Genomic DNA, 13,222 nt, shown 5'->3' on the forward strand with positions numbered 1-13,222 from the left:
CAGTCACTCTGCCCCTCTCACGGCTCCCCAAAGAGGAGAGACTAGACCTCAACTGAGATAGAGCGGCTTACAGTGTAACTGCCTCAGGGGTGATCTGGACAGAAGGGCCTGACCCTGTCCTTGGCCCATCTGATGGACCAGTCCTGGGCAGTTTGACCCCTGCTGTGAGTGACCTGGGCCAGCTCTCTGTTGTCAGTTTGCAGCTTCTCCATGCTGAGCCCACAGCAGAGGCGCAAGGCTGCCTGTCAGACCCCGACAGATTTCGCCTAGGCACAAACAGCTGTTCGCCATCTCGACAGCTCTGCCGCCCAGGAGAGGATCCAGCAAGGGGCCCCACCCTGTAATGATGAGACTCAATCAGAGGCTGCCCTGGGGAGGGCGGGGCCACAGGGCAGCTGTCACCAGGGCTTCAGGCTGCCAATGAGGAAAGGCCTTCTATCCCAGGCTGTGGGGATAGAAGGCCCAGAGCTCAGAGGGTGGGCTGTGGGTGAGGGCCTTGCCTGGCACCTCTCCACAGGAACCTGAACCCTCAGGGTCTGAGCCAGCAGAACTTAGCATCATATGGGCTGTGGCGTACAGTCAGGAAACATCCAGCCTGCCTGGATAATGGTCAGCACCTTGTGACCCTCCTCAGCCAGGTTGGCCCACAATCCGTGTCCACACCAGGTGATCATGAGAAGAAACACTCATCTAGTTAGGAAGAGGAAGGGCCAGGGCCAGAATCCAGGCACTGGGTAGTCACTACTGCCACACTGAAGGATACAGAAGACACCTGTCCACCCAGGCCCATGGACATCAGGCACACAGTGCAGAATCCCGTACTGAGTTTGTGCAGCTGCCCATCAGAGGTCTGAACACATCCAGAAGGGCCAAGGGGAACGCTAGATCTGGATCCCAATCAGTCTTCTTAGTAACTAAGTACTCAGGTCCCTGCTGTGGAAAAGAGCTGACAGTCTCCACCACCTCCTGAGGTTGGAATCCGAGAAGGAAGAGAGGGGGCAGAGCGCCAGGGTGGGGCCTGGGTCCCAGAACCTGCACTTGTCTGCCCAAGAGCCCAACTTCCCACCCTCAAAAAGAGCCCCTGAAGGAGCAGCCCTCACATCTACTGTCAGCATAAGAGGCTGCTCATTATTCGTATCAATACCATTAGGAATGTATAAGCTGGCATCCAGACTGGGCAGACTGAGAGCAATCCACGGCCCAAGCACCCTGGCGAGCAGAGACGCGGTCTCTTCCCTCAGAGCGTGGGGTCTTCTGGGGAAGAGACAGGGGCCTGCAGGGAGAGAGCTAGGGCACAGTTCAGCCAGGCCATAGTCCTCCCTATAGAGGACTTCACCCATGGCTCTCATGCCAGGCTCAGCACTCACTTCATCATGGGGAAGGCCCCTAAGCTGTCTGTCTGCCCCCATGAGTCCCATACTTCTCTGGCATCAGCCTGCCCACATTCTAGCCTGCAGGCCTTGGGAGTCTTAGGCCAGCCCCTGGCTACACAGTTCTGGGGGTCCTTCCAAGAGGAGGCCTACCCTGGAGGAGGCTTAGCCCTCAATCGGTCCTAGTCTCCCTGGGACCCCACCATTCCCTCCATCCTCACTCACAAAGTTCAGACAAGATACCATGACCCCAAAGGCCCAACATACAATCTGCCCACCGCCCACATTCAGACAGGGGGCAGCTTGAGAGGGACCCAGGCTGGGCAGTGGTGGCGCACGCCTTTAATCCCAGCACTAGGGGGGCAGAGGCAGGCTGATCTCTGTGAGTTCGAGGCCAGCCTTGGCTACACAGAGAAACCCTATCTCAAAAAAAAAAAAGAGGGACACAGATTCAAGCTCCAGTCCTGGGGTCCTAAACTTAGCATGTCTCTGTTTTCTTATCTCTAAATGAGTACAGGAGATGTGTTCAATTGTCAGGGTTGCTTTGGGGGGGGGGGTGATCAGAAAAAACAACAAAATGCCTTCCGGAACCACACAGGAAGCAGCACCCTTGCATAGCAGCAAAGCCTCCCCTTGCTATCACTGCCACAATTATTACTGTCATCACCATTTCATCCTCCATATTGCTCCCATCCCCACCCCCGCCAAGACTAGGCTCTGCCTCCATGGCCAGATCTGGGTCCCTGCCTGGTTACACAGACCACACCCACCCCAGTCCCAGGGCAGATCCAGGACAGCCTCCCATAGATAAGGGCTCTCGTCCTGTTGACCTCTTGGGTCAGGGCCGGGGCAACATGCTGGCACAAAGGCTGAGCTGTCTGTGCCTCTGGCCTGGCAGCTGCCCATGGCCAGCCCTTTAGCCACAAAGAGCCCTTTGAGCAGCTGCTGGCGGGAGCAGTGCTCTCCTTGAAGGCCCCCGGCTCTCACAAGCCCTGTCTGTCTGGAAGTCCATCGGCCAGAGAGACAGCTGCCGTGGGGGCAGGGTCCAGGCCCTGCCCTGCTCCTGGGCACATTGTTGTCCCAGCATCCTCCACTTCATCCTAGGATGCTCAGGCAGAGCAGGCAGCAGACCTGATCGGGGCTTGCTCTTCAGCTTGCAGGACAGGACTTGAACTCTGCTATGAATCAATAACCATAGGCCTCCTCCATACAGGCACAGGAAGTCGCTGCTGGGTTGGGGCTCTGCCTTCCTGCTTTCTTTCCCATTCTTGGCCTCAGTTTTCCTACCTGTAAAATGGAGCTTCCAAACATACTCGGCCACTTCAAAGACTAAAAAGACCCCCACTCCACACCCCATGCAGGCGACTCAAGTAGCAAGATCTTAGAGAATGGCAGCCCAGCTGCGACCCCGCCAGGGACACCACTGCGGAAGGTAAAACGATACAAGAAAGAGTCCCAAGGCAGAGACCTGGCTTATCCCCAATACTACATCAGCATGCCGGGTGACTGAACCCCTCACTTGGTCTCAGGTTTCTCCTCTATGAAATGGGTTAATGGGGTATGGTGACTCACACCTAAAATTTAAGTATTCGAAGCAGGAAGATTGTCATGAACTCTAGGCCACTGGGCTACAGCACAAACTCCAGGTCAGCCTAGACCCTGCCTCCAAACAACAAAGCAGGGAGACGGCACCTGTGAAGTAAGCCCGGCGGCCTGAGTTCAATCTCTGGACCCATGTAAGAGAGAGGGCCAGCACTATGGAGCTGTCTTCTGAGCTCCACGTACATTCCACGGTGTGTGTGGAATTAAAACTTAGCCAAGCGGTAGTGGATCACTCCTTTAGCCCCAGCACTTGGGAGGCAGAGGCAGGTGGATCTCTGTGAGTTTGAGGTCAGCCTGCTCTACAGAGTGAGTTCCAAGACAGCCATGGCTACATAGAGAAACCCTGTCCCCCCAAAAAAACATATAAAATAGTAATAACGATAATAATAAACTAGAGGGAGCAGTCTATGGATGAGCTAATGAACGTCAGATTCAGTGCCACGGGAGCCAGAGGAGGGGAAAGGACGAGGGGATTGAGAGAAGACCTGCCGAAGTGCTGGAGGAAGGGCAGGAGATCTAACTTCTCACGGATCAGTCAGGTGGGGCTTCTTGCAGGAGGTATCCTGTGTGGCTGGCTGTGGCAGGGAACACACAGTTGAAGACTGGTGGGTGACAGCCATACTGGAGGGGAGATGCAGGAAGGAGGTAAGACCATGGAGTCAGCCAGGGCCAGGCTGGGCAGGCCTGAAAGGCCAGGCTCAAGGTCTTGGACTCAATTCCAGAGGAAGTAGGGAGCTACTAATGGTCTCAGAGGCAGCAAGTGACTGGATTGAATTAGACATTTTAAAAACACCTGGCTGTGCCTGAGAGGACGAGAAGGGGCAGGGATGAGCAGCAGTCTGCAGGGCACCCAGGCCTTGCTGACACAAAACTCCAGCCTGATCCTGCTACCAGGGGACACTGTGGGCCTGGCTGCACCCATCTTTGTGTAGTCACCTCTGTGAGTCTGTTTTCCCAGCTGCCAAAAAGGGAGGGGCGGCTGGGCAGTGGTGGCACACAGCTTTAATCCCAGCACTTGGAGGCAGAGGCAGGAGGATCTCTGTGAGTTCGAGACCAGCCTGGTCTACAGAGCTAGTTCCAGGACAGACACCAGAGCTACAGAGAAACCATCTCAAAATACAAAAAATAAAACACCAATGGGGGGGGGGGAGCACGGGTGGCTGCTTCCATAGAGCCTTTATGCCAGCTTGGTTTGTTTCCTTGTGATTTGATTTTGAGGTAATGGAGATAGAACCCGGTGCCTCTCCCAATCAAACACTACACCACTGATCCCACCGTCCCCCTACCCCAGCCTGACAGTAAGCGGCAAACTAGAAAGTTCTGCAGGATATAGCCTTGTCCTGGGCTTCCTCGCTGTGGCAGGAGTGCGAGAAGGGAAGGTGTGCCTTTGGGGACAGTGTCAGGAACCATGCTGAGGGGAATGACCCATACCCTCCCACCTGGATGCTGTGCCATGGTTTCACAGATGCTAGGTTAGGTGAGATGGGGTGTATGGCCCACAGAGCCCCTGCGGCTCACAGGAAGTGCTCAGGAGGGCCAGCACAACCACTATTGCCTTGTTAGCTTTCAATTCCTTCCCACCACTCACAGAGGGGTGCCTGAATTTTGGTCCTCAAGGATGCAAGGGACTACACAGTCATCTGGTTGTGAGGTCCCCTGTACTCTGCTCCAGAGACCCTAGTCTGTCCCCTCAGAAGCCAACAGGGCTGCCCTGTACAGCCCCTATGTCTGAGCCCCAAGAGAGGCAGGATGAAGTTCCCAGAAGCCCCAAATGCCACAGTTGTGGATTAGCTTGCATCGGTGAGGGCCCTCATGCCATTAGCGCTCCAAAGATTCAGCTCCACCCCCTGCTGTGCCCGTCCAGCTGCACCTCAGTGGACCCTTGCTCCCCTCCTCTGGAACTAGGTCCCCAAGAGATCCAGAAGCCAGAGTGAGTGTGGTGCTTCCCCACGAGAGCTGCCCAGCAACCCAGCTTGGGCTGCAGAAACGGGCGGAGTAAATAATGACATTTCCCCCTCTTCTCGCTCTTCGCCCCTTTCCCTTCCACAAATAAATTATCAACATGCCCAGGTCCCGGCGGAACAGAGCATATCGCAGGGAACAATGAAAAAGCTTTTAATAGGATTCCAGGAGCTGCAGCCACTCGCTCACCACCCTAATGGAGATTGCTCTGTGACCGCAGGCCACCGGCGCCCTCCCTGGACCCTTGCTGCCCAGCTCCTCCCTTAGGGCATCAGTAGTGGCACAGCCCAGCTGAGCCACCTGCTGACGTCACAGGCCAGCGATGTCCTCAGCAGAGTGAACATGCCTCCTGCCTTGGGCCCAGGCCTGTTCTCCCATGATCACACCTCAGGATGTCCCATCTAGCAGTGATGGCTTTGCCTGTTCTGCCGCCACAGTCCTCTCCTTTGTGGGGCTAAAAGTGTGTCAAATGACATCATTGCCCATGAGGGCACACAGTGGGGACTCACCTGGCCAGGGCAGACTGCCCTGAGGTTCCGGGCATGTGACCCACTATAGGAGGCACAGGTCTGTCAAGCAGGAAGAGAAGGCAATGCATTGGGCCTGGCTCCACCCATCTTTGTGCCATCACCTCTGTGAGTCTGTTTCCTCGGCTGTCAAAAAGGGAGGGGTGGCTGGGTGGTGGTGCACAGCTTTAATCCCAGTACTGGGGAGACAGAGGCAGGCGGATCTCTGTGAGTTCGAGGCCAACCTGGTCTACAGAGCAAGTTCCAGGACAGTCGGGCTGTTACACAGAGAAACCCTGTCTTGAGAAAAGAAAAAAAAGGAAGGAAGAGAGAGACCCTTAATATCGTACCCTCGGCGTGTCCCTCAGTCTCCTAACCTCCCCTTGTAAAGGACCCAGACGGAGACCAAGTACTCCTGAGAAACAAAACTGTTGTCTCTGTGCCTCTTTGTGGCCTTGTGCCTTACCTTGTCCCCAGGAGACTATCATTCCATCCGTATTGAAGCGGAATTGAGAACGTGTGCTGTGAGGTGTCACACACTGGCTGTGTGTCACTTTCTCTGCTGAGCCTTGGTTTTCTCCTCTGTAAAATGGAACAGTTGTGACTCTTGGTGAGGGTCTAGACTCTTTGGAGTCTCTCAGTGTGGTGCTCTGGGGGTTACACAAGCGTACAGTAAGCCCTCAGGACAGCAGCTTGCACTGAGGAGAGACCCGGTCTGACCCCAGGGAGCCATCCTCAGCAAAAGGTGACACATGAGGACCACATTCTGCGTCCAACAAACTGGCTCTGCCCCCTGCCATGTCCTCGGGCCTCCTCTCTAGGGAGTTACCAATACCTGCCTTTCCATCCTCTTCATCATGACTGAGTCCCAGCCCTCTGGGTGCCAGGCTCCAGGAGCTCAGCAAATGCCCCATGGCCTCACCTACTGGGGATAGTGGGGTGTTGTGGAGAGAGGAGGCTAATTCCCTGGAGCCCTAGGGGGGTTAGTGTCCTGGCACTGAACCCAGCATGGTCTGATCTCAGTTCAGGAGACTCACCAATAGGCTGTAGGCATGCAGTCTTTGTACTGACCCCAAATGTGTGCCTGGTTGTCCCATTTCATTGGTGTGGAGACTGAGGCACAGAGATAGGAAGTAGGGTATCCAGGGCACTCAGCTGTCTGATAACAGGCAGGATTCACACCCAAGGCCCAGCATTGTGACTGCATTCCCTGGCTACGGCAGTGGACCCTTCCACATAGCCTTGGACAATGCTTGTTTTCGCTCTGTCTCAGTCTCTCTTCCCAGTAGGGAGCAAGCAGAAGCTTGTCAGGTGTGTCCTGGAGGTTGAGGTGTGGTACTGCCCAGGCCCTCACTAACCCAAGGGGTATTCTGAGGTCAGAGTCACAGAGCTGATGGTAGCAACAGGGTCCCTGGAGGAATTGTCCGATTGCAGTGAGGGAACTAAGACTGAGGGGGGGGGGGGGGGCGGGGGGGCCAGGGTGTCTTCTGCCTCCCTGTGACGCTCATTGTCCAGTGGGCACACAGCCCTGCCCACCACCCACTGCCCGCCCTCTCCTCTCTGAAGTCTCTCGGGCTGTTTCAAGGGCCCCCCTCTGGCATCTCAACCCTAGTCCAGGCAGGACAGTGACCAGGGTAGCAGAGTAAGGACCAGGGACAGCAGCTACCTACACCTGAGAGAGCGAGGTAGTTCATACCTCAGAGCTGGTTCAGGCCAGCTCAGGGAAAACAGAGGTACACGCCTGTGTGTGCAAGAGAGTGCATGTACAGGCAAGCGTGAGCGTTCGAGAAATGTAAGCCTAGGCGCACCTGTGTTGTGCTGATCTGGCCTTGGAGCTGGGGCTTCACCAGACTCCACCCAACAGCCACTGGCCTGAGAAAAGGAGCAAAGGAGGGAGGGTCCCCACTACCCCCCACACCCCCAGAGCAGTGGCTATGGACCATTTCATCCCACCCTTTGCTTTAACTAGACCAGGCAACTCCAGGAGTTCAGGTACACTCCCATGATCCTCTGCAACCTGCGATACCCCTGGGGTAGGCTCCTCACCTACCCAAAGTCACATTTCCTAAATCCAAACTAGGTCTCCCAGATCTGACCAGAGGCTACCGCTAGACAGATCCCCACATGTGACCTAGGACCCAAGGCCATGTGTGCTTTGGGCAGGTCAGCCTGGTGGCCTGCTCTGAACTCACCACAGGAAGGTTGGACCTTCTTTCTACTGACCGTTACACACAGAGCCCTAAGATGACCATAATCCAACAGCCTTGCATAGAACCCTGAGAGCTGGCACTGAATGTGACACCCAGGACCCTGACCTGTGCCATATCTCACCTTTATACCCTGAGGTAAGGTCACCGTAGCCTCATCCTCCTTCCTCTGCTCCTCCAGGCATCCCTTGAACACTGCCCCCCAGGAAAAGACCATCCTAGCGCCAGTACCCTGCAGCAGTTTTTGAGCCGGTTTCCTGAGCAGCACTTGTGGGGGAGGGAAGACGAGTGGAGGGGTTGTGGGGGACAGGTTTTACAAGAGCAATTTGCTTCTGTAGATAAAAGCTGTTTCCTCTGAAGTCATCCCCCTTTCTCTTCTCTACTTCCCTTGCTCTTGTGAGCGATTCCTCCTTTTCTTTTTTTTTTCCTTTTCTTTACAGTTTTCTAAATCTGTTGTAAACTGGTGCCAACGATTAATTCAGGTGGAAGGAGGGAAAAGGGAAAAAAATACCGCCACAGGAGCAGCCTCTCCAGCCACCCAGGCAGGAGCAGCCACAGGGCTAGTGCTTCACGACCCGGCCTCAGTTCTGAGCCCTCCCACCTCCCTGCCCCTCACCCAGAGCCTGACGCTTCCGTGCTCTGCCTGGGAGGCAGTGTCCCCTAGTGGTTAGCTGAGCCCTGCACAGCTGAGGCCTGGTACCTCAGAAAACATCCTCTCTGCTGCCTTCTCCCTTGGCCTGCACCCCAACCATGCTTCCCGGTCTAGCCCCCCTTCCTAGAATCTCCTTGATCACTAACTGCCTTAACTCCATATCACGGCTACTTGTCATGTATAAACCCAGCAAGCCCAGCAGCTGAAGCACCGAATGGACCAGCCTGGGTACCCCCCAGAGAAGAAGGTCAAGGCAAGTCATCAGCTCCAGTCCCCATGCAACACCTGAGGTCACCTGCCACGGGATCTCAAGGTAGCCCTGCCCTTTTGCCCCGATGTTTCTCTTCCTGTCTTTCCTCTTGATTCTAGTTCATCCTTCTTACCTCCCTTGGATACATCCTCCCCAGAAGCCACCTCCACACAAGCCTTCCAGGTGGGAGGGGGGTGACTGAGGTCTGGCCTCACACTTGGCTACCGGCTAGCCCAGAAGTACTGGATTTTGTTATCATTATTGTTTTGAGACAGGGGCTCCCTGTGTAGTCCTGGCTGACCTTGAACTATGTAAGTCTGTCTTCTGACTGGAATTTTCTGAAATCCTACTGACTCAACCTCCTGAGCGCTAGGATAGAAACGTGTGCCTCGGTGCCCGCCTCAGGGCTGCCTTTTCGGTTTGTTTTTGTTTGCTTTTAGAAGAGTCTCGCTAAGTAGCTCTAGCTGTCCTGAAACTAGCTATGTAGACCAGGCTGGCCTCCAGCTTACAGAGATCTCCCTGCCTCTGCCTCCTAAGTGCTGGGACAAGGCTGCTTCTGCTCTGGACTCTTGTCCCAGGGTCCAAGGCTACGCCTGGCTAGTTTCAATTCTCCAAAGTAAGAGAACAAATGAATAAATAAATGATCTAGAAAGAGGGGAATGAGAACTGAGGAACAGAGGTATCTTAGTCTCAACCTCCCTTCCCCCTGGACATCTCCAAAGTCCTCTCCCATGCTCACTCCCTCAGCCTCTGTGGAGTGAGGACACAGCACACACAAACCCCACAGTGGGAGCCCCAGAGCCAGGGCTGTGGAGAATCCAGCAAATATATTCCACAAAGCAAGAGGAAGCCCCAGAACCCTGACATCATCTGCAGTGACTTACCCTGGGGAGCAGCTAGGCTCTGGGGGCCACGGGCAAGTGGCAGTAAACAGAATCTACCCAGCACACAGGCAAACACAGACCTGCACAGGGACAGCCATCCAAGACACTCTGTGGTCCAACCACCACCAGGGAACTCCAGGCCAGCCGAGGGTAGCGGGTATGGCAGAGGTGCTGTTCTCTGCTATGTCCACCCTGACCAGCCAGTCTGCCTCTCCCAAGCCTTCAACAGTGCAGGGTGACCCCACCCTATAACAAACAACAGAATGAAGCTGCCCAGGCCCAGAGCAGAGCCAATCTGGGTTGTAGGGGAGATACGCCCGGACATAGACACATAGGGTGTCAGGCCTCAAGAGCAACAGCCAGGGCAGAGGCTCCTACTTCCCACACCCTTCCAGAACCCTGTGCTCTCCCTGCCATCCAGGGAGGCCTTAGGACCCTCAGGCATGCCTACACCTTCACATATCACAGCTCATGAGGGGCATGAACTTGAAACCTCTCCCGTTGCTGTTGGATCTTCCCACAGTTACTTGGACTAGGAGGTGCTGGTGAAGGAAGCTCAGCAGGACAGCAAGGGGCATTGGTGACCATGGTAGGGGACTTAGTAGTCCTGCCTGCTTCCACAAGGCCTAAAGAAGCTAGCTGAAGTGCAGGCAAAGGAAGGGATAGACTACAGGGGACCCATGCTACTAGGCATGAACTCTGCTGGAGACTTGCAAATTTTACCTCATGGTAGGTGCCCAGAAACAGGCTCTGCTACTGCCCACTTCCCAGATGAGGGAACCCAGGCCCACAAATGTCAGTCTAGCTAAAGGCCAGCTGGAGAGGCAAAGGCATCCTCCCCAGGAACCACCTAGGTCCTTAGGACCCTGAGCCAGCTTCCCAGTGTTCCAGGAACATAATCAACTGGTATGACAAGATGTTTGATGTCATTTCCAGATCCTGGGATGAGCCAGCCCAGCAGGACACCTCCTGGCACAGCCCCTGGCAAGCCCTTTCTCCAAGATCAGGCCACTTCGAAGTCCTGACTGAGGTGCTGAGAGTCAGCTGGGAAGGGATGGCCAACAGGTGCCCAGACCCTAAGGCGCATTCAGCAAAGTCCCTGCCCAGCTCCCTACCACTATGGCTGGCTGTGTGGCAATGCCCAGCTATCCTCAGAGGCCTGGTCATCCCATTCCCCTGCACCAAAGCATCTGCCTTTGTTTTGTTTTGTTATTTTCCAGAGAGTGGTTCTCTGGGTAGCCCTGGCTGTCCTGGAACTTGCTCTATAGACCAGGGTGGCCTCGAATTCAGAGATCCGCCTGCCTCTGCCTCCCAAGTGCTGGGATTAAAGGCGTGCGCCACCACCGCCTGGCAAGCCTCTACTTCTTGATTTCTACCACAGCACTAGGCGTCAGCAGGCTGGCAGCCAGCTCAAGGCCTGCTTCTCCATCTCTTAGACACCTGAGGAGTCAGGCCCACCTAGGGCTCCCGTCCCTCCCTCTAACTATACCCTAGCATCACTTTGCCAGTCTTTTCTGTGTGCTGTCTTCCCTATGCTCCCATTCTCAGAGTCATGGTGCCCATCCCTCCTCACAGGTCACGGCTATACCCTCCTTGACAGGCAGATTCCTAGAAGGGAGACTGCAGGCCTGGACACACACATAGCAAGTAGCATAGGCTTCAGTCTGCATAGAGCTGAGTCTCCAGGCCAAAACCCTGCCTGTACAGCCCAGACAGCAGGAAAAATGAAGAGGTAGCCCTCCTGCCTCTACTCCCTCCTTTTTAAACACCCTGAGTGGATCTCTCAGGGTCCATGGGACTCCGAGGGAGACACGGTTGCTAAGGGCCAGTATGTAACTGGATGGAGGAATCTAACCGCTTAACCTCAAGATCTCTACCGATGCTTGCCCTGCCCTTACAGACAGACCCCGGCCCCAAGAGCAAGACCATTCAAGACTTACAGCAGATGGGCTCACATTTTACAAAGTAGTCCCTGTCCCTCAACTAAGGCCCAGGAGACAGTTATAGCAGGCCATTTGTAACAGGAAAAAAAACCTGAGGCACAAGAGGTCGAAAGACTTGCAACCAATGTATTGTAGAGTACGGATGCGTGGACCCCAGTAGCTACATGGACTCAGCCTAGGTGAAGTCAGGCCCGCCATCATCTGTATGTGGGCTGCAGAGCATAGCCTACCTGGCTTCCACTCCGTAGGGGAGGTTCTGCCTGTAATCTTTCTGAGAACCGAGGTAGGATGTGCATACCTAGTTTACACACACACACACACACACACACACACACACACACACCATTAAAAAAGCAAGCCAGTTTCACCTGGCTCCTGGCTTATAACCCCTTTAACCTCATCTCCGCCTGCCCCTCAGACCTTCCAGGGACCCTCGCAGCCAGCCCAGCTAGGCAGCATCTCATCCCAGGCACTGGCCCTGGCAGGCTGGGCCATTTCCATTTTAAACCTTCGGAGGAAGTCCTGAGCAGTCGCCCACGGCAGGCACCAGCTGACAGGTGATGTTTGTGCCTCTCCTCCTGGGGCTGGCAGGAAGACACGCAGTTGGCTTTCAACTCTAGAAACCCCGAGCCTGGAGCCCCTGTGTGCAGTTGCCTTCCCCGGTGTTGGCAGGGAGGGGAGCCCCAGCCCACATCCCTTTGCCAGGAGCTTCAGGGGTCCTGGATCCTGCTTTGCGTACACCCCCTCTCCCACCCAAACAGCTTCCCCCAACTCCTAAGCTACCTAGGGGTGGTAAAGGGTGGGGCTGATCTCCACCCTCCAAAGGATGCAAGGACAAAGATGAGGCAAGACTGGACCTTGTCACCCCTCACCTCTGTTCCCTTGTCTTGGCTTTATTTATTCACATCAGACCTCTCACTTGAGCCTCAGGGGCCTGGCATACCCCAGCTGAGCTGTGTTCTCTCTTAACCACACGCCGGGGAGAGCCCAGAAGCCCTCCCGGGGCCCCAGGAAGCCTGGGGCAGCTCCCTGATGTCCCCGCTTCACAACTTTGTCCTCCTCAGAGAGCTCTGATCTACCACGGCTCCCTACAGCTGGGCAACAACACTCCCCAGCCTTCCGCTCCTGGGCCTCGGATCCCCACGAGGAGGGGCGTGCTCGCGGTCTGTTGCTTCCTTGTCTACGGAGCTTGGGGGTGGGGGACCCTATGTGCGCCCCCAGCCCGTTAGTCCCTCCGTTCCACCTTTGCAGCCGCCAGGTGCACAGCCTCAGCCCCCGCCGGCACCAGGCTGCCAGTCCACAGCGCGCGCAGGGAGGGAAGTTGGAGGCTGCCTATGCCCCCCTTGAAGTCGTTTTAAAAATAAAACCTCGCTCTAACCGTGACTCACGCGGCTAGTGGGGACGGGAACGCGGCGCCGGGGCCGGCCGGCTGCCCTCGCCGCACGCGCCCCTCACCCTCCTTTTCCCGGGTGCGGGGCAGGAGATGGAACTGACCTGCTCAGCCCGGCTCCCCCCCACGGGCCCGGCCGCCATCCCCGGGCGCAGTCAGAGCTAGGCTCTGGGCTGCAAGCGAGCCCCCGCCCTTTCCAGCCTCCGCTCCAGGGAGCGGAGCCGCGGGCCGCGAACCCCGCGCCTCCCCGCGGCGGGGCCAGCACCACCCGCGCTGGGCTGTCGACTCCCGACCCCTTTACACCACGAACCCCAAAGGCTGCACGTCTCCCGCCACACCGGACCGACTCGGGCGGCGCGATCCGGCCCGATGCGTGCAGCGCGGCCCCCGCCCCGCGCGCCCCAGCGCCCCGTCCCGACCCCCGGCCCGCGCAGCTTGCCTTACCTGAGCAGCGGC

General features: G+C 56.2%; 2 protein-coding genes across 5 annotated transcripts in view; one reads left to right on the forward strand and one right to left on the reverse strand.

Annotated features, from left to right (window-relative positions):
* Nucleotides 1-13,222, forward strand: part of Macrod1 (MACRO domain containing 1) — a 142,468-nt gene that overhangs the window by 94,974 nt on the left and 34,272 nt on the right. The window lies entirely within an intron of this gene.
* The window catches only part of Flrt1 (fibronectin leucine rich transmembrane protein 1), a 78,010-nt gene extending 64,788 nt beyond the window's left edge, over nucleotides 1-13,222 (reverse strand). For 2 of the 3 annotated variants that reach the window (XR_003377290.1, XM_026781428.1), the window contains exons 1-2: nucleotides 13,211-13,222; nucleotides 5,907-6,022 (exon numbers count right to left, since the gene is read on the reverse strand). The gene's annotated coding sequence lies outside the window, so the exon portion shown is untranslated. Of the gene's footprint in view, nucleotides 1-5,443; nucleotides 5,667-5,906; nucleotides 6,023-13,210 lie in introns of those variants that run through there. The other variant, XM_026781429.1, reaches the window with a different exon arrangement.

This window comes from Microtus ochrogaster, chromosome 8 (genome assembly GCF_000317375.1).
Source record: "Microtus ochrogaster isolate Prairie Vole_2 chromosome 8, MicOch1.0, whole genome shotgun sequence".
NCBI classification, from domain to species: domain Eukaryota; kingdom Metazoa; phylum Chordata; class Mammalia; order Rodentia; family Cricetidae; genus Microtus; species Microtus ochrogaster.